Raw genomic sequence first — 19,060 nt, forward strand, 5'->3', positions numbered from 1 at the left:
TGAGTACCTTAGCCACTAGACCACCGTGGCGAGACAATGTCGCAATGATGTAAAACAAATGTGAAGTGTTTTTTGATATGAAAGCTTATGAAAATTGCCATGTTCGCTATCTTTAAAGCTATAAAAAGAACTTTTTTCCCAATAGAAAAAAATGAAAACCTACTATGTCTGTGAACCTGGGACCTTGCGCGTGCAAGGCGGATGTGATAACCACTACACCAGAAGTATAGCTGCACACGCGTTAACATTCTAGCAGGATATGGATAATTTCTGCAGTTTTGGCGTATATTAGCACAGTTATATATGATTGACCCTTGTAGTTCTGTCTCGATTCTTAAGGTATCACACACTTGACGAAACTGTTAACGCACTTTCGAGAAAGAAAGAATGCAATCCAGTGTATCAAAACAGAAAAGTTATCATTAAATTAAAATTTCACGCAGCGTTTTTGTTTAGGTGAATATACGTGCGCACAATCGAAGCGCAGAGAAGGTAAGTTTCACAAATACGGGCCGAGAAAAGAAAAAGAAAAAAAAACTAGTGTGCCTGCCAGGGATCGAACCTGGGACCTTCCGCGTGTTAGGCGGATGTGATAACCACTACACCACAAGCACAGACGTTACGGTGATCCCCCCCCCCCCCCTCCTTCCGAAGAGCATAGCAATGGACTCACTGCGGCGACGGTGACCCACTTTACAGACCGGTCGTGCCGTCCGCTGCCATGATCTTTGAAACACATGCGGACGTGTAGAACGAATTGTTCCCAACGCTTGCATTACGTAAAGATCGATGCAACGTTAGCGCAGCTGTACTGGCGGGAGCGGCACACAATGACAATTTTTTCTTAGTGGTTCAGAAAGTGTGACTGCTGCAGCTATTGCTTATTGTATCTGTGCGTGTGTGTGAGTATGCTAAAGAGATAGATAAACAGAGAAAGAAAGGGAACTGCAAATGCCGCGTAGAACTGAAGTGAAACCCAAGCGCAATGAAACTTACATGAGAAGGCCCGCCTTGTGCGTATTTATTTAAGGTGTTGTGTGTTGTTGTGAGTGGAAGTACGTGACTGCAATCAAAAGGTCATTTTATTATTCCTTTAGTGAGTTAGTACTATTAGCTCTAAATTCAATCACCAGCACTAGAGCGTGCCCTACATACGTAACTTGTACTGCAAGTCTATGCAGGGACAGACAGACAGACAGACGAACGGACGGACGGATGGACGAACGGACAGACGAACGGACGGACGAACGGACGGACAGACAGACAGACAGACGGACGGACGGAAGGACGAACGTACAGACAGACAGACAGACAGACAGACAGACAGACAGACAGACGGACGGACGGACGAACGGATGGACGAACGGACGGACAGACAGACAGACAGACGGACGGACGGACGGACGGACGGACGGACGGACGGACAGACAGACAGACAGACAGACAGACAGTGCACTTTAAAGAGTCTATACAAGGAAAAATGAAAAAGTCTCAGGGACATTAAGCATTCACTTAAAGTGGCTCGGAGGCACAGTCTATCTTCTTCACCGTAGTTGCTGCGTTTGAAATGAAAGCCTACATTTAGGCGAACATCAGCGCGGAAAATAGAGAGAGCAAAGGGCAAGCAGCCTAAACCGTACACTGATAGCAGCGATAACAGCAAGGGCCGTTGAGCGATATGCGGTGAGCCGCGTCGGCATTTGTGCACGTTCGAGGCTTATCACTGGTTCTCGCATAACGTCTCGAATTTTCGACAACTCGTGCACTCCGTATAAGCTTTTCTTTTTTTCAAATAAAAAAAAAACGCCTTATTTGGTTGTACAGCGAGCACTGCATACCGAGAAAATGGGTGAAGGTGCGTCAATACACCTGACGAGAGTCCAACTTCTCTTCGGTTGCTCAAGGGTATGTTGCAACATTTATTTCACAATAGTGTTGCGCAGTAATGACATAGCGTTATACAATGTGTCAGCAATGCAATGTATGAAGTCACCCCAGGTGGTCGAAATTTCCGGAGCCCTCCACTATGGCGCCTCTCATAATCATACGGTAGTTTTTGGACGTTCAACCTCACATATCTATCTAATGTATGAAGACACTGCAATTAATCAAGGTCATTCTAAACGCAACAATAACAAATACAAAATAAAGTTCATCCAGAACAACCTCGAACAATCGCGAAGCTTCCCGAGCATTGCAGCGCCATCTGTGCTGAGCATTAACAACAGTTTTTTGGGCTGAAACATGAATGCATTAAGATCATGCAATGAACGCGCACAACCATGCGATTTTTCAGCTGAATTTTATGAATCGTATTAACTCAGATAACATGCGAAGGACATTTACACTGTGTGTGTTTTTATGTTCTTTTTGTTTTTTTGCCAAACAATTAATTTTCTGTGTTAGTGCGCTGACGCTTCAATCTTGTTATTGAGAACGTTATTCTCAAAGGCAACGGAGTATTCGTTACCACGTCGGTTTTGGAACTATACGACTGTTCTTTTTTATTTATTTATTTTTTTGAACTTACGGAATGATGCCGCTCAAGGGGGCCCGAAATTGTGCCCGTGACTTTCTGAAAAGTATAGAAATGCCATTTGAACTGAACTAGTGTGAAGGATAAAATGTTTTTAAGTCCTCGCTTTGTAAGGTTATATATTCAATAAAAGGAACACTCTAAACTGCTGACAATTCAATCAGGCGTGCTTTTACGAGTGTAGAAAGATATATAAAGAGCATTCTTAGTTGTTTTTACGTCGCTGCTAAAACACAAAAGCACAAGGTGCAAGCGCTCATGAATCACAAGCGTCTGTGGTGGGGGTTACCGCATCTGCCTGACAAAAAAAAACAAAGCTCTTCAGACTTGTTATAGAGCTGATCTGGTAAGAAGACAAAGCTCGAGTTATAAGTAGTGTGAAGTAGCCATGCTATCAAACTTTTTGCGCATAAATTATAGTGAAGTAGAACGGTAGTGGTACTACGACGAAAATTTTTATTAATGAACAATAGCTATAGCATTTTGAACAAGACAGACATATTTTCCCTCATGCTTGGTCTTCAAGCCACAACAGCATATAAATGAATACATTGTTATGGAGAACATGCACGCACAACAACTGACACAACTGAAAACCTTAGAAACACTTGACATAGTCTTTAGGCTGGCTTGTTAATTTATCTGCAAATACTACAAAGTTCAAAGCAGCCAAAAAATAGCCACGGAGCCAACTTGAAATTTTCATCACTGGACCAGGTCGTTAAGAAACCACGCAATTCATCGCAAACTAGCCACCAGTGGCAACACTGCAGTAATACTCCAAGCACATCAATAGCATACAGACTTACGTTGACAGTTTTGCTGCTAGATGAATACTTGAAAACTAGCCCTTCTAAAATATTAAAAAGAAATCATGTGCCTGCCAGGGATCGAACCTGGGACCTTCCGCGTGTTAGGCGGATGTGATAACCACTACACCACAAGCACAGCTGGCGAAGTATTTCACGTAGGAGACCGCAACGGGGCTAAGGCACACGTGATTGCCTACTTCCTGCGACCAGCCGCGGCGTGTTTTACCGATGCCGTGCAAAACATATTGGATGGTTCGACCTTGTGGCGCCCTGTGAGACAGAAAAACGGCGAGTTTAGTAATCATGCGCGGGATATCTGAACCAACCACTCTTGTAATACGATGTCCTTTAAGTTTCCTTGAATGCGCTAGTCATTTTTTATAGTGTTGCAGTTAAGACAAAACTCCCCGCAAAAGCTTACGGAGAAAGTGACCTCGTGCTAATCTGGAGTTACTGTATGCGCTACCGTTAGGTTCAAAAAAAGAAAACTTTAACGACGCATGAGCTTCGCGATCAAGGACGTGGAACTGCAATGAGGCCTCCTGCGCATTTCCTTGCGCATTGCAGGTACATATACCTCAACCATGCCTTAAGAAAACGGCCTACTGTTCGAGGAACATTGCTGGTTTCAAACCATCCTAGAATGTCTACTGCAAGTACAGTTGTTAAATGCTCAATGCGCCATATATAATTTTTTTCGCTATTCGAATAAGCGAACGATTCACTATACGTGCTTGTAAGACATGCACGCGGTCCTCTTCCGACTTTGTTAATACTTCGTTGAAATTCGTTGAACAGAGTGGGGCACAGCTAAAAGAGACTTTGCACGTTTTGCTACTCGTTCATTATGCCTTGGACGTGCGTGTACAGGTGTGCGCATACGCGAACGGCCCGTGCAAAGTCACAATACGGCATACGCCTCCACCCGTCGAAGCAACCGTGACGGTGACTGTCACACAAAATTTCATTGATATGTAGCGTTTAACGTCCCAAAACCAGCATATGATTATGAGTGACGCAGTAGTGGAGGGCTTTGAAAATTTCGACCACCTGGGGTTCTTTAACGTGCACCCAAAACGCAGCACACGGGCCTACAACATTTCCGCCTCCATCGAAAATGCAGCCGCCGCAGCCGGGATTCGATCCCGCAACCTGCGGGTCAGCAGCCGAGTACCTTAGCCACTAGACCACCGCGGCGGGGCTGTCGCACAAAATTTAGCTTAGATCAGGTGTTTCATTTCGCGGCAACATAATCAGGTGGCTTGCCCGTCATAGTATTCGCCGGCATCCGTTAATCAAATTGACGGCTTAGGAGTACGAACTTCTACACAGTCGCTGTGCATCCCGCATGTTACGCAATTACTCTCGCATTCTTCAGTTGTAAGCAATGGCGTATTGTGACAAAGTGTTGACATTCTCAGCACACGTTTGCCGGCGCCAGTGCAAGTGAACGTGTCCATTAAGCCTACGCTTGTATCTCAGCCATGGCCCTACTACAGTGGATTCAGCATCCACATTAATACGATATACGTAAAGCTTCGTGTGGTTCCTTAGGGAATTTGAAACACGTGACAATCCTGCAGTGCTTTCAAACATCTGAAAGAGACCCTTCGACGTAAAAACCGGGGGACAGGGAAGTGACTATCCTTCTACATGAATTTATTATGTAAGGTTGTTTGGGAGGTATTCCTCAGTGCAGATGGTTAACCAGCCAAGCTGAAGTGCGCGCGGCCTACGTGTTTATCAATGGGTTAATCCCGATGGTACATTCAAGTCTATCTAAATTTTCGTTACGTCTGTCGAAAAAGGCTCAATGGGGTTTGCCGCCCTCATAATGCTTTTTTTTTCATTGTTAGTAGGCCAGTGAAGAATAACAGGGCTCGGTGAATTTCTGTCTCCCATATGCGTTAGGAATTTCCGCGCACTTCGAAGATATCGATTTTCGTTTAGCGTAGCCACATACAGATTTTCTATATAATGCTACTTGGGAGACCTCCACGGAGATCTTAAGATGGCGCAGGAGCAAGTGACACACGCGATCGCGGCTGCATATCTGGTTGTTCTGTAGTTAGGTGTTTGCAATAACGACTACATTAATGTCTGTACTTAACTACGTATGCTTGTTAAACATACAATCGTTAGTAACCTATACGCTGTCAGTTAGTTAGCCATCTAGCCGAAGGTCGCGGGTTCGAACCCGACGGGGACGGTTGCATTTCAATGGAATCAAAATGGTGGCGGACTGTCAACTGTGCGATGTCACTGCACGTTAAAGAACACGAGAAGGTCGAAATTTCCGGAGCCCTTCGCTACGGCATTTCTGATAGTCATATCGTGGTTTTGCCATGTTAGGCCCCATATATCATTAGCTAGCCATGCTGTCATCCTCAATGCACTCCACTTTACTAACTCGTTACTGTGTCACTACAGATGTTATCCATGTTAGTACATTGACGTGCCTCCCATTCGGCATGCTAAATATGCACATAAGATACTGAATTAAACACCTTTAAATCTAGAAAAGATTTTAAAGAAATCTTCTAAGACACCTTTCTTTTTTCAATCACGGATAAGATCCAAATGAAAGCACGACGACTATTTTTTTGTTCATTTGCTGTCTTAATTGTATTCTGCGTCCCGATCTCGTTATTCTTTGATCTACAGCGTATAAAATCTTAAGGTCTTGTTTCTTTGAGTAACCAACGTACTTTTTTATGTAAAAACAGTGCAAAAATAGAAACGAGCACTGAAGAAGAGACGATACAGGCTCTCGCGTCATCTCTTTTTCAATCCTTGTTACTACTTTTGCTTTTTTTTACACGCCCAGCATGAACCACCAGCTAACCTAACTTTCTCTTCTAGTGCAGCTTCCTTTTTCTTCGTAATGTTTTCGTAATTCTCAGTCATCCATTCATATTGTTTTAGCAAGCAAATTACGGCAGCCATAACACAGTTCTTTAACGTGCCTTGATTTTATTTCATCATCCCGTGGTCACTACCGAGGTTGTCACGTGGCTGATCTCACCCGTTTGCAACCTGTGAAGGTCTCGTCTAACGCATGTCGCGTCTATAGCAAAAGTGAACGACATCCGACTTAAACAGGTGCGCACATTTCAAAAATGACTATACACAGCGATCTTGTAGGTTGATCAGCAGGTCAGACCACGTCAGCGCTTACATATTCTTAGCGACGTTGCACCTGCTATAGGCTTCGATAATAACAATGCAATTTCAGGTTTTGACGTCCCAACATTACGATATGATTGTGGGAGATGCCGCGATAAAGGGCTCCGGAAATTTCGACTACCTGAGGTTCTTTAACGTGCACACGCATCTAAGTACACGGCTGTCAAGCACTTTAGCCTCCATCGAAACGTGGCTGCATGTACATCGACGCCGTATGCAACGAATAACTTAAGAGTGTGACATCTCTCCCCTCTTATTTCAGCGTTAAGCATCAGCGAAGACTGTATACGAAGTAGCTGCTTATATTTTATGAGCAGCGTTTGAGCGCGTGGGATGTTCCACTCCAAACTTTCACGATTTGTACATCTGAGGATGCTTGATGCGAGCCTCAAGAGAAACACCGTTACCCTGTCAAGTATACTGAAATAATGTTGTTTTCAAATAGTATTCACAGTCTTTAAAACGCCATAAGGTGGTTTATTTTTGAAGAAACTGGTCATTATTTTTATTTAGGCTATGAACGATGAATCAAAACAGAAACAGAAAGCTGCTCTGTTTTTCATGGTTGGTATCTGATGATGTCACGAAATACGCTACGAATCACCACGGCTTGCCAGGGTATAAACATAGGTTACGTGCCTCTTCTGACACGCCAAAAGCAAGTTGGTTATTGTCATCCGACGCGGAATCAAGCTGTTACAGCTCGTCTGAATTTACCAGTGAGAAGCTCAGCGAGGATCGCAGCTTCTATTTGAGCGCGGAAACATAGCCTTATGATTTCGACTTGCCGGCGCGTGGATCATCTGACTCGCCCCAAATGTACGTCAACGATGACATACATGCTGTAAGCTGACAGAAGTGGACGGTGGTGGCGTCGTCGTCGCCTCTTGAAATAAAGCGCGTGCTGTGTCCTTTTGCTGGCCAAGACGAGTTTCTGAAAAAAAAAAAGAGTAGGCCCTTACGTCGTATACAGTGGGTGGTCCTCGTTTTCAAGTGATTCCAGAATCGGAAATCAATTTTAAAATTGGCTGCAGATTGAGAGCCTCAAACAGTCTTGGATTCCCCCCAGCACAGACTCCAGTCGAAATTCGACGTCTTGAAGGGACGTAAAATCAGTGCAAACAGAGAAATTATTTTGAAAAACCTCTACTGTCATTATTCTTGCTATTGTAGAACAATTGATAGAACAGCATAAAATTTTAATTCTCGAATTTCGCTTGGACAACCTTGTATTGTCACGAATTTCAGTCTGCTTCTATATTGAGGCCACAGTGGCTTTGAGGTCATCCGAAACTTGTTGTTCGGACTTTTGGTGTCGCCATGTAAGCAGTTTTTACTGATAAACAAGTGCATCGGCCCTAGCTGATGCTTTCTAAATCTAAGGGATCAAGGTGAGCTGTTGTGGCAGTTTTGAGGCAGCGTCACCACTCGCTGTTTCTTTCTAGTGGTTTCTCGCTTACTTCTCGTAGTAAGTGACCTATACGTCGTATACAGAGGGTGGCCATCGTTTTCAAGTTGTTCCACAATCGGAAGTCAATTTTAAAATTGGTTTAATAAAGAAATAAACAACTTACCGCTGTATAATTTGACATATATCACAATTGTACCGACGAGAACAAATGTTCAAAGTTTTATTGAAATACACCTAAAGTGAAAAACCGGCACCCGAGAAAACACGAGAAAAAGCGAAATATACGCACCGTGCAAGCATTTTCCAAGAACGGGTTTTATTACCGTGGAAATAAATTCTTTTGCCTATTCAGAGCGGCGCAAAGCACTTGCACCTTATCATCGCACTTATCGGAACACGCGAAATTATATAAATAACAAAAACGCTGACTGTAGCGACATCGCTTCGTCTGATAGGACAATGAAAGGATCACTTACACCAGCACCTTTGTTCTGTGAAACCGCAAATGCTTCAACGATTTTCTTTGATGCTTGGTTATTATGTCTAAAAAAGTGTCAGTGTTATCTACGCAGAAATTGCCCTCACATTTGTAGTAGTTAAAGACTAGGTTGAATGTGTTGACGTCCTTTTAAACTGCTCTTATAATAATAATATGAGATCCTTTATTTTTCCCCAAGACGATGAGGGAGGGCGGGAGAAAAAGCTGATAATTAGCTTGACTGGCTCCGGGCTTCCGTATGTACACTTTAGAGCGTTTTCAACAAACTGTCCTATACACATGAAAGAATAAAAAAAATAAAACTTCCAGAGATGTAGTGAATTAAAGGACACAATATTTAAGAATATGATAAAATGGGACAAGTAATGAAAAAAAATAAAAGTAAGTAAACTGCCAAATAAACCTTTATCACTAACAGTAAGATGTATTTTCCCTGAAAATATGAAATGACCCATCAGCACACATCATGAAAATGCACACTCCAAACTAGAGGATCTAGTATGGTATTTAAACAGCGGAAAAAAAGATGTTAAAAAACAAGTAAAAAAATAAGGAAACTGTATAGGCACTATGCTTGAGATATATGCAGAAGAATATTCTAAAAGGACAATATGCAATGTGTCAGAACACGCAAGAAAGTGTGATTTAATTTATATAGCTAATAAAACAAAAATAGTTGTCAAATACTTGAGAAGAAAATAAGCAGATGTTCGGTTGATGACCTTTCTGAAGCAATGTTTCTGCAAGTACACAAGTTTAGCAGCCCCCGAACCTTATGTTTTAGCATTTGTGTCCCGTAATTGGTGCGACGTAGAGGTACTTTCTGGGTCTCCGCATGGCGAACTGAATATGTCTGCATCCTCCCTAAGCAAGCTAATTAAGCTAGAAAATGGCAATTAGTTTTTATTTCTGGTTTGTATGCTATGAGGAGGTGGCAAGAATACAAACATGAAATTTAAACTACGATGTTTACGGAAAAGCAATGATGAAGGATAATTGAAAGCCACGTTATAAAGGTGATCGAACACCTTTTTTTTTTTCCAAAGTGAGTGTAGTATTCGTAAATTTGTGAAAGTAGTTGATCCCCATACGAGAGTGCAGAATTGTTACATGTGAGTTAGAAATGAGAAATTTAACATACGTGGGGAGAGTTTGTCTATTAAGATAAGTTATACCTACATTACTAGATAATTTATGTGCTACATGGTCATGCATCCAACTAAGATGGTCATCCCAAGACATCGTTTCCGAAAAGATTACCCCAAGTATTCTAAAGGATTTAATTATGCCTATTTTTGCGCTATTATATACCTAAGCTGCATCGGTAACCATATTCCTGCCTTTTGGCCGGGAAATAACAGCTTTAGTTTCGGTGGTATTGATGTTTAATGCGTTGTAATCGGTCCACTTACCCAATTGCGCTGTTTGGTTTGCCTTATCGATTATGGTGAATGATAATGCTTCAGAAAATAGCAAGCAAAGTCATGCCGCATGCGTTGATTACAAATATGGTGGTTTCGTCAATATTCACAATGTCATTTACATACAGACACTATAGAAACGAACGAAAGGTATTTCCCTGTGGAACGTCTGACAAAAATTGTACTCTTAATCCTGCGTTCACACACTTTCCAGTGTGAATAAGAAACAAAAGCAGATAAAGTCGTGATATACCTGTGCAGCTGAGTGTAGCATACTTTTTCATATTTATTACTTTCATTTGCACATTATACTGTAATACTGAAGTGTATACACAGCGGGGACAGAGGTGGCAAGCAGGATGGTGTACATAGTCATTAAGATGCCTTTATGTGCATAGGTGGCTCAAGTTTCCCAAACCTCTCTGCATACCGTGGCAAAATGAAACAAAATGTACGAAAAAAAAAGTGTGTGCCTGCCAGGGATCGAACCTGGGACCTTCCGCGTGTTAGGCGGATGTGATAACCACTACACCACAAGCACAGCTGCACCGCTTCTGTATCGGAAAAAACTGCAAGGTACTTCAGTTCGAGTAGGTGACCTATTTCAGCGGCCGATTGCTTCATCTACGCTCGCCCCGCTGCCGCATGTTGCGCAACGCTCACAACACTCATCGTACCTTTGGCACAGCTCAAGATAAAAACTTCGCAACGACGCACAACAATTAGGACAACGATTGTTAAAGAAGGCTCCTCTTCCCCAATCTTTCCTGCAGTCTGCAAGGCCAAAATGTTCGACGGATATCAACTTGTCTTACTTTATTCCATTTGTATTTACACCGTAGGTACTAGCAATATTTTAAGGCTACTGCAAGCAATGATAGTAGTCTAACCTTTTTGAGAAAACTAAAAAGACCACTATGCTGCTACTTCCAGCACTTTTTTTTTTTGACTGGATTGTTTGACACAACATTGTGAGTCCGTGCAGTACCAAACAAACAGAGAGAAAGAGCAAGGAAAAAGCTGTCACTATACTTCATTTACACTTTCTTCGACAGCATGCACTGTGTACACACTTTGGCCCTTTTTTTATGCACATATTGTTTTTATTTTTTTTGCCTGTGATTGTCTTTCCTGGACCGACCAGTTGGTGTTTGCCATTTCGACATCCATGGCACTGGAATTTTTGCCATTTCACAGCCACTCTTACGCTGGAAACGTGCGTGAGCGTGTACCTTTTAAAGAATCATTGGGGCTGCTTTTGTTCTTTAGGAAAACGACTTTGTTTGTTTCGTACATCACATAAAAGAAAAAGAGCAGGAAGGAGTCGGATGATAGGCAGGAGTTTCAACCAGCTGAAAATAGCTAGCATGCTACCATTCACAGAGAATATAGGATCAGGGAAGTTGAACAAAAAAAAAATGTCGACAGGAAGAGGGAGCACACATCTAGCTATTACAGCAATCTATAGCAAAGAGGTGTTAAAACAAATGAAAACAAAACACTCTATCAGAAAATTATTATAATTATCGCAAATTTGCAATGGTGCGCTGTCGACTTGCTCGCTTGTGGAAGCGAGGATCTTTTATTAGTTTTAGTGACAATATACCTTTAGTGACAATATACTAGATAGATGCAGTTTAGTGTCTAGAAAACTACTGTGTTGTTTTACTACGCATTTCAGTTTCAGTTCACTATGATTTTACCTATAATGCAGTGGTACAATAGTCTGCCAAGTGTTTTAAAGTAAATGTCACCCTTGTTTTTAATGATAGTGAAAAAAAAGACGTCAATGCAACATAAAGAACTTATGCAGCAGTTCAAATAGCAGTAGTGAATTTCTGACAGCGAGCTGTCAGTAATTACAGCGTTGAAAAAAAAACAAAAAAAAGAAGTTCTGTCAGAACAGTTAATTGTGAACGTAAGGTATTATTCTTTTTTTTTGTGTTTACACGTTAGCAGCAAGGTCATGTATACTCTTACACAAGCTTGTACAGACTTAGGCCTAATGTAAATCATCAAAACTAAGTAAAGAGGAGAAATGTAAAATTGTGAATAAGAGATATATAGTTGTTTTACCGCAGCTGGAATTACGATGATTTTTGCCGCACTATAGGTGGGGAAAACAGTTTGAGGGTCACGCAAGCCCTTAAACCACAACCTTTCCTTGAGTTTGTTAACGCGATATGTATCTTTATCGAGCACACTGCACGCAAACCGGGAAAGGTGACCCTGGCATCATTTGTCACACGCTTGCGAATCTGCAAGCGACAACCTCAAAACTACCACTTTGCATCCAGTAGCTGTGTCTACTCCAGACATCCCTTGAGGCTGTGCTTTGATGCCAAGGATAATGTACTTCTACTGGGTGCGCAGGAGAGATCAACTAAATTGACATCTAATAGCAGTGAACATGCAAATGGAAAAATTACACGTATCCTCTTGCGTTTTCATTGTGAGATACCTGCCGTTCTTCATATAAGCCTTACTGTCTGCACCACTCTAAAACAATCTAAGCGGAATGCATTCGGCATCGACTTAAATATCGGAACACTTACACTTCGCAAAGAAGCAAGAATGCCAAAAGAGCATTCTGCGGTCACTGAAGTAACCTGGACTGGAGATCCACGTATGACTCATGGCTTATTGTCTTGATACGCTGTCGGCTCTAATGCACTCATCGCTTTAATCCATTCTCTTAGTTTACATCAGGGTGGTGTTATATGGCGGCTACGATGGTCAGCTGCTGACCCGAAGATCTCGAGTTCGATTCCGGTTGTGGTGTTCGCATTTCCCTACAAAGGAAATGCTTGAAGCCGCGTTCTTTGCGATGTCAGTGCGCTTCAAAGAACACCAGATGGTCGAAATTTTGCGAAGCTTCCCACTGCGGTGTGCCTCGCCTTAAAGCATGGTTTTAGCACGTAACCTAGATACTATTTCATGCCAATCTTTTACTGTTATGCTCCTATTCTTCTTCTTTCACGAAAGGGTATATTAGCTCACTCATTCTTTACTTTGCCTTGTTTGCGCTTGTATTTGTTTGTGAGTACAGCAAAAATTAATAATGTCACGTGGCCGGTTGTGCGATAGCGTGTTCCGGCGGGCCCTTTAAGTGTGACGCAGTGAGCGCAAACAAAACTATCCCGCCGAAAACCCGGTGATTACAGTGTGAGTGAGCGCTTTCCGGCGTGGTGTAAATGATCTCATAACAGTGTCTTGTCCTGAAAATTGTGTGCTCAGAAACCCGCACCTGTAGCCTTTTCGTTCGTTTGTGCGTTGTTGACGTACACGCTAGTGACATTTAGGTGAAGCTGAGATCCCCCGATCTCTTCAGTGAAAAAAAAAAGTTTGTGGTGCAGCTTTTTTGTACGAATGAAAACCGGCCAGCCCAGTCAATGTTGCTACAGAACATGGAGTAGATTTTTTTTTCTTCTTCCTTCGACATTTCATGCTTAGCTCATTTTGCCTGCCGCGAAAGCGACTCGGCTAGTTCTGCTGTGACTTAACATTAGCCACTGCATTGCGCTACGTAGCACGGATTTTCCTATTGTAGAAAACCATATTCAGCGCGACGATGACTCTAACTACCTAAACTCCAGCTGTCAAGCTAGTGAATACTTCGTTTTGAAGTGACCGCATGTCTTATTTATTACTGCACTGTATATTGCACAATTAGAGAAGAGTATACCGCATAGACGACGTTCTTTGCCGGTCATATACATTATTTCGCTTCGAGCCCTCATACTTTTTAAGCCATCACACGCATCGTATGGAGAAATTCGGCCCACTATAGTCGAGCCCATAAACAGGCAAACCTGTATGAGGAAGCCTATTAAAAGGTTTGGTACTAATGACATGTTTATGATCCGTTTGGGTACGTATTGTGACGAAATTAAACATTAACACAGCGGACACAATACCCAGTGCAGCGGAAGCACGAATATATGTGTATGCATTATAGAAACGTTTGGAAACTCCGTAACTGTTTATGGCCGATTGCAGGTTCATGCAGCGGTAGTTATGTTTTTTTGCTGTAGCAGTTGTCTTTGTCGACCTAAGCTTACCAAGAGGCTTCGCTCTAATCTTGTCAGATGTTGAGTATATTTTTACGCATTTCTCACTTTCTCGTTGTTAGTAGTAAGCCAATGTTTTAACGCATCCATACATGACCACCTCACAGATGTTATCAACACATTTAGGAAATGGATGGTTTGCTGAATTTTAAAGCAAAAAAAAGAAGCAACCATTGTTACCCGAGTATGGCTTTGTATTGCGGTTGTATCAATTTCATTCACCCCCTCCCCCCCAAAAAAAAGAAACATATGGCCAAACGCGCATTTCGTGACCTGTGCTAGAGGGCTAATTGACATAACTCTCCATGATTCGGCTCCCTCCCAGTGCACTGACCAACTGTGGTTGTAATGTACTGTCGCTCAATATTTGAGGAGAAAATGAGGTTGCGTTAACCCTGTTTATGCAGGTCAACAAACAGAGCAAGGAGCAGGCACTTCTATTGGGCTCTTCCATTTGCTTGCCTAGGTTCTGAGCGCGAATATATATGAATCATTTCTTGCAATCTTTCGTTATTTTTACTGAATTTTAGCTTCATTAGATAACTAAAAAAAGAACGCCCTTTGTAATCAGAAAATATAAAATGTGAAAAAGAAAGCCCAGAACGACGCCATTTGCGCAGTAATCATGAGATACTCGTAGCACGCGTGATTTCCAAGGTTCAATGCTTGCCACCCTCTGGTAGTTTGCTCAGATATTTTTTAAGGCCTTTCACTTTGTTTACTTCACTTGCATTCGTAATAAATATTGCTAAAAGTCAGAAACTTAAAATTTATTCAATATTTAGTATGCAATATTTATTATACATTTTAGTACAGAAGAAGATGCCATAGTCTAAAAACGATAGGTGGGCATTTCGGTTTGTGAAAAAAAAAAAAAAACACCAATACTACCTCAACGTAAAAAGAAAGCAGGAAAAAAAGGGGGAAATGAAAAACACGGCCGATTCAGATACTTAGCAAACAATATTACAATGGAAAAGCCATAACGACACAGTTACCAAAACTAGAAATTTGGCGAGATGGTGCATAGGTTTTGGGAACAGTAGAGAACAAAACCAGAAATTCGCAAGAACGAAAAAGAGAATTCACAAGAAGGAACATTCACAATAACTAGAGATCCCGGTGCTGTTCCTCTCGTTCTTGTCAATGTCTATTTCGCTCTTCAATATATTCAAAAGAGCATGAATGTATTTTATGTTGCGCCCTGCGTACGAAAAATTAAGTATTGGTAATTAACCTCGGGTGGTTCCAATTTTCAAAACCCTCTCTACGGTGTGTCTCATAACCATATAATGGGTTAGGAATGTAATGCCCAAAGTTAAATATTGTATTGGTACTAACTAAAACATACAATTACCTTGAACAAAAAACACGTACGACCCTCCACGCAACTAATCTGATTCCGCCCAAGAATGATCTCACTAGATCAGTGGCTCGACACTTAGAAGCACCGTGCGAAACATGTGGGCCTAAAGGGACTGCAACTCCCATTTTTCGCTTATATCTGCTGCACTACATGCATGCGTTCCACTTAGTAACGATCACTGCGTGAGATACGTTCTACGAGTTGTTTCTTTTGCGTGTACTGCAAGAGTGACTCTATCGTACACGTTGAAATCTACTACGAACACAGCTGCAAGTTGTGCTTGTGGTGTAGTGGTTATCACATCCGCCTAACACGCGGAAGGTCCCAGGTTCGATCCCTGGCAGGCACACTTTTTTTTTCTTCCTGGAAGCTACGTGTTTCTGTATTGAGGCAAATCGTTCGTCTCCTGATTCTTATAAACGAGCGTGTCGACATTTCCATGAATACTCCGGGAAATGACCTTCCCTCATATGGGGCGACTGGAGGCTTTGTTGAGAACTGAATGGGCTATTTTCTAAAATAGCGCCTGAGGTGTTTTTTTTTGTTTCGGGCCTTGCAGACATGGTTATTTTTATATTCCCTACTGTATCTCTGACTCTATATGCACTCACCTCTAAAGTACTGTCATCATTCACGACGCAATATGGTTAGGCGAGACCAACGTGCCGTAATTGTGCTGTAGTATTTTGCACAGCTGCCTAACACGCCGAATTAAGGTCGGTTCAGCCGCATCATCATCATAATCATCATCACCATCATCACCATCACCACCACCATCATCATTATCATCACCATCATCATCACCACCATCACCACCACCACCACCACCACCATCATCATCATCATCAGCCTGAATACGTGCACTGCAGGACAAAGGCATCTCCCATGTTCCGTCAGTTAACCCGGTCCTGTGTTGCTGCGGCGAATTTATACCCGCAAACTTTTTAATCTCATCTGCCCACCTAACCTTCTTTCTCCCCCTAACTCGCTTACCTTCTCTGGGAATCCAGTTAGTTACCCTTAATGACCAGCGGTTATCATGTCTACGCGCTACATGCCCGGCCTATGCCCATTTTCTCTTCTTGATTTCAACTATGATATCCTTAACCCCCGTTTGTTCCCTAATCCACTCTGCTCTCTCCTTGTCTCTTATGGTTACACTTACCATTTTTGTTTCTATTACTCGCTGCGTCGTCCTCCATTTATTTGCCAGGTTCTGTGCAGCCGCATAGACCCTGGCAAATAAAAGTCGCATCTTGTTTTTTCCCATGATTATTTACTCCGCGCCGTATTAATTATGTTATTATTGATAAAACAACTCTTGTGACGTTTTCCCACTAATCACTTATGAGGACGGAGAACAATATTCCTAAAAGGCTCGTTTGCAAAACGACAATCAAATTTTCAAAGCGACAACAGCGGAAATTTGTCCGCTTCGTTCCTGCAGTGACTAAACCTTGTTCGGTGTTGCGATATCGTTCAACATCTGTTGCTTCTGTGAAAGAAAAAGAAACGAGAGAAAACGAGCCAATCTGCAAATAACCGTGGAGCGTATATGTGTGTCAGCTGGAATGTCTCCCAAGGCCGGCGTTAAGTGCCAACCACTGGCACGCGTATGCTTGCGCCTACGCGTCAAAAGCGTCTAGTCGCGCCTGTGGAGGAAAAGGGCGTGCAACTACTGGCACGCGTCGACCACGTTGACGCCCACGCGTCCAAGGCCGATGCGCAATGTTGCTTGATCTTTTGGCTTGGAACTGTCCAAGTTCAGCACAGAACGGCACGTTCTCAACTGGAGCGGGAATGTATGTTTCAGAGGATATGAGAACACGTTAACAAGTTGATAGTGCTTCAACCACCACAGTTTAGACTATTTTAGAGGTAATTGACATTTCAGTGCCCAAAGTAACTACAGCGGTAGCACCAGAAATCAACATCGGTGCGTGTGCCGCTCCCGCGAATGAACATTCGCGTCTAGCATACTGTACGGCTATCATAGGCGTGTGCAGGGCTCTCCTTAAGGGGGGGGGCAAAAGTTTGTCCCAATGCTCCTCCCCAGGGCTGACTTAGCACCCCCTCCCTATTATGTTAATATATGGAATTGACATTGAGCTCCCCCCCCCCCCCTCCTCTCTGCGGTGAATGAGGCGTGGCTGCCTTCCTGATCAGGTTTACAAACCACCAGGTTTCTATACCTGCACTACCAAAGTTACTAACAATATCTTGTATATGCTGGTACCTTCAGTATATTTACACAACATATTTTATATCAGTCAACTTAATAATCACGCCTGCAACTTCATGATCTGAGAGATTTAAGTCAGTCATAAGACTACAATTGAGGCCAGAGTAGCAGGCTTTCGGTTGATGTGTGTGTTCGAAATATCCTCTAATGCAACAAAGCACACCCGGTTCTTATTGACACAAGAGATATTGGTCATAAGATAGGAACCAAATACTGCGTAGAATGCCTTCGGGCATTTTCCATAGCTGAAATGTGCTCTAATGCAACTAACTGTGCCTGACACTTCATGATGTGACAGATATTGGTCAGAATATTTCAACTGAACCTTGCACTGGAAGACTTCTGGACGTTGTCTTTAGTCAAAGTATTCTCTAAAACGACAGACGACACCCAACTGTTCATGAAGTGACAAATATCGGTCATAATATTAGAACTGAAACCTCAATACAAGACTTCTGGACGTTGTCTTTAGTCAAAGTATTCTCTAGAACGACAGATGACACCCAACTGTTCATGAAGTGACAGATATCGGTCATAATATTATAACTGAAACCTCAATACAAGACTTCTGGACGTTGTCTTTAGTCAAAGTATTCTCTAGAACGACAGACGACACCCAACTGTTCATGAAATGACAGATATCGGTCATAATACTATAACTGAAACCTTAATACAAGACTTCTGGACGTTGTCTTTAGTCAAAGTATTCTCTTGAACGACAGACGACACACAACTGTTCATGAAGTGACAGATATCGGTCATAATACTATAACTGAAACCTCAATACAAGACTTCTGGACGTTGTCTTTAGTCAAAGTATTCTCTAGAACGACAGACGACAATCAACTGTTCATGAAGTCACAAATATCGGTCATAACATTAGAACTGAAACCTTAATGCAAGACTTCTGGACGTTGTCTTTAGTCAAAGTATTCTCTAAAACGACAGACGACACCCAACTGTTCATGAAGTGACAGATATCGGTCATAATATTAGAACTGAAACCTCAATACAAGACTTCTGAACGTTGTCTTTAGTCAAAGTATTCTCTAGAACGACAGACGACACCCAACTGTTCATGAAGTGACAGATATCGGTCATAATATTCATAATATTAGAACTAAAACCTCAATACAAGACTTCTGAACGTTGTCTTTAGTCAAAGTATTCTCTAGAACGACAGACGACACCCAACTGTTCATGAAGTGACAGATATCGGTCATAATATTAGAACTAAAACCTCAATACAAGACTTCTGGACGTTGTCTTTAGTCAAAGTATTCTCTAAAACGACAAACGACACCCAGTTGTTCATGAATTCACAGATATCGGTCATAATTATAGAACTGAAACCTGTAAGGAAGACTTCTGAATGTTATCTTTAGTCAAAGTATTCTCTAAAACGACAAACGACACCGAACTGTTCATGAAGTCACAGATATCAGTCATAATATTGGAACGGAACCCTGTATGGAAGACTTCTGCACGTTCTCTTTAGTCAAATTATTCTCTAAAAT

The 19,060-nt window shown here is 42.1% G+C and overlaps 4 non-coding genes across 4 annotated transcripts; 1 reads left to right on the forward strand and 3 right to left on the reverse strand.

Moving 5' to 3' along the window:
• Window positions 1–541: 541 nt before the first annotated feature.
• Window positions 542–614, reverse strand: TRNAV-AAC (transfer RNA valine (anticodon AAC)). The gene has a single exon. It is a non-coding gene; the product is annotated as a tRNA-Val (tRNA).
• A 2,797-nt stretch (window positions 615–3,411) lies between these two features.
• TRNAV-AAC (transfer RNA valine (anticodon AAC)) lies at window positions 3,412–3,484 on the reverse strand. Its single transcript has one exon. It is a non-coding gene; the product is annotated as a tRNA-Val (tRNA).
• Window positions 3,485–10,333: 6,849 nt separating this feature from the next.
• On the reverse strand, window positions 10,334–10,406 carry TRNAV-AAC (transfer RNA valine (anticodon AAC)). Its single transcript has one exon. It is a non-coding gene; the product is annotated as a tRNA-Val (tRNA).
• Window positions 10,407–15,577: 5,171 nt separating this feature from the next.
• On the forward strand, window positions 15,578–15,650 carry TRNAV-AAC (transfer RNA valine (anticodon AAC)). The gene has a single exon. It is a non-coding gene; the product is annotated as a tRNA-Val (tRNA).
• Window positions 15,651–19,060: the final 3,410 nt, after the last annotated feature.

The sequence above is a fragment of the Rhipicephalus microplus genome, chromosome 2 (assembly GCF_043290135.1).
Source record: "Rhipicephalus microplus isolate Deutch F79 chromosome 2, USDA_Rmic, whole genome shotgun sequence".
NCBI classification, from domain to species: Eukaryota; Metazoa; Arthropoda; class Arachnida; order Ixodida; family Ixodidae; genus Rhipicephalus; species Rhipicephalus microplus.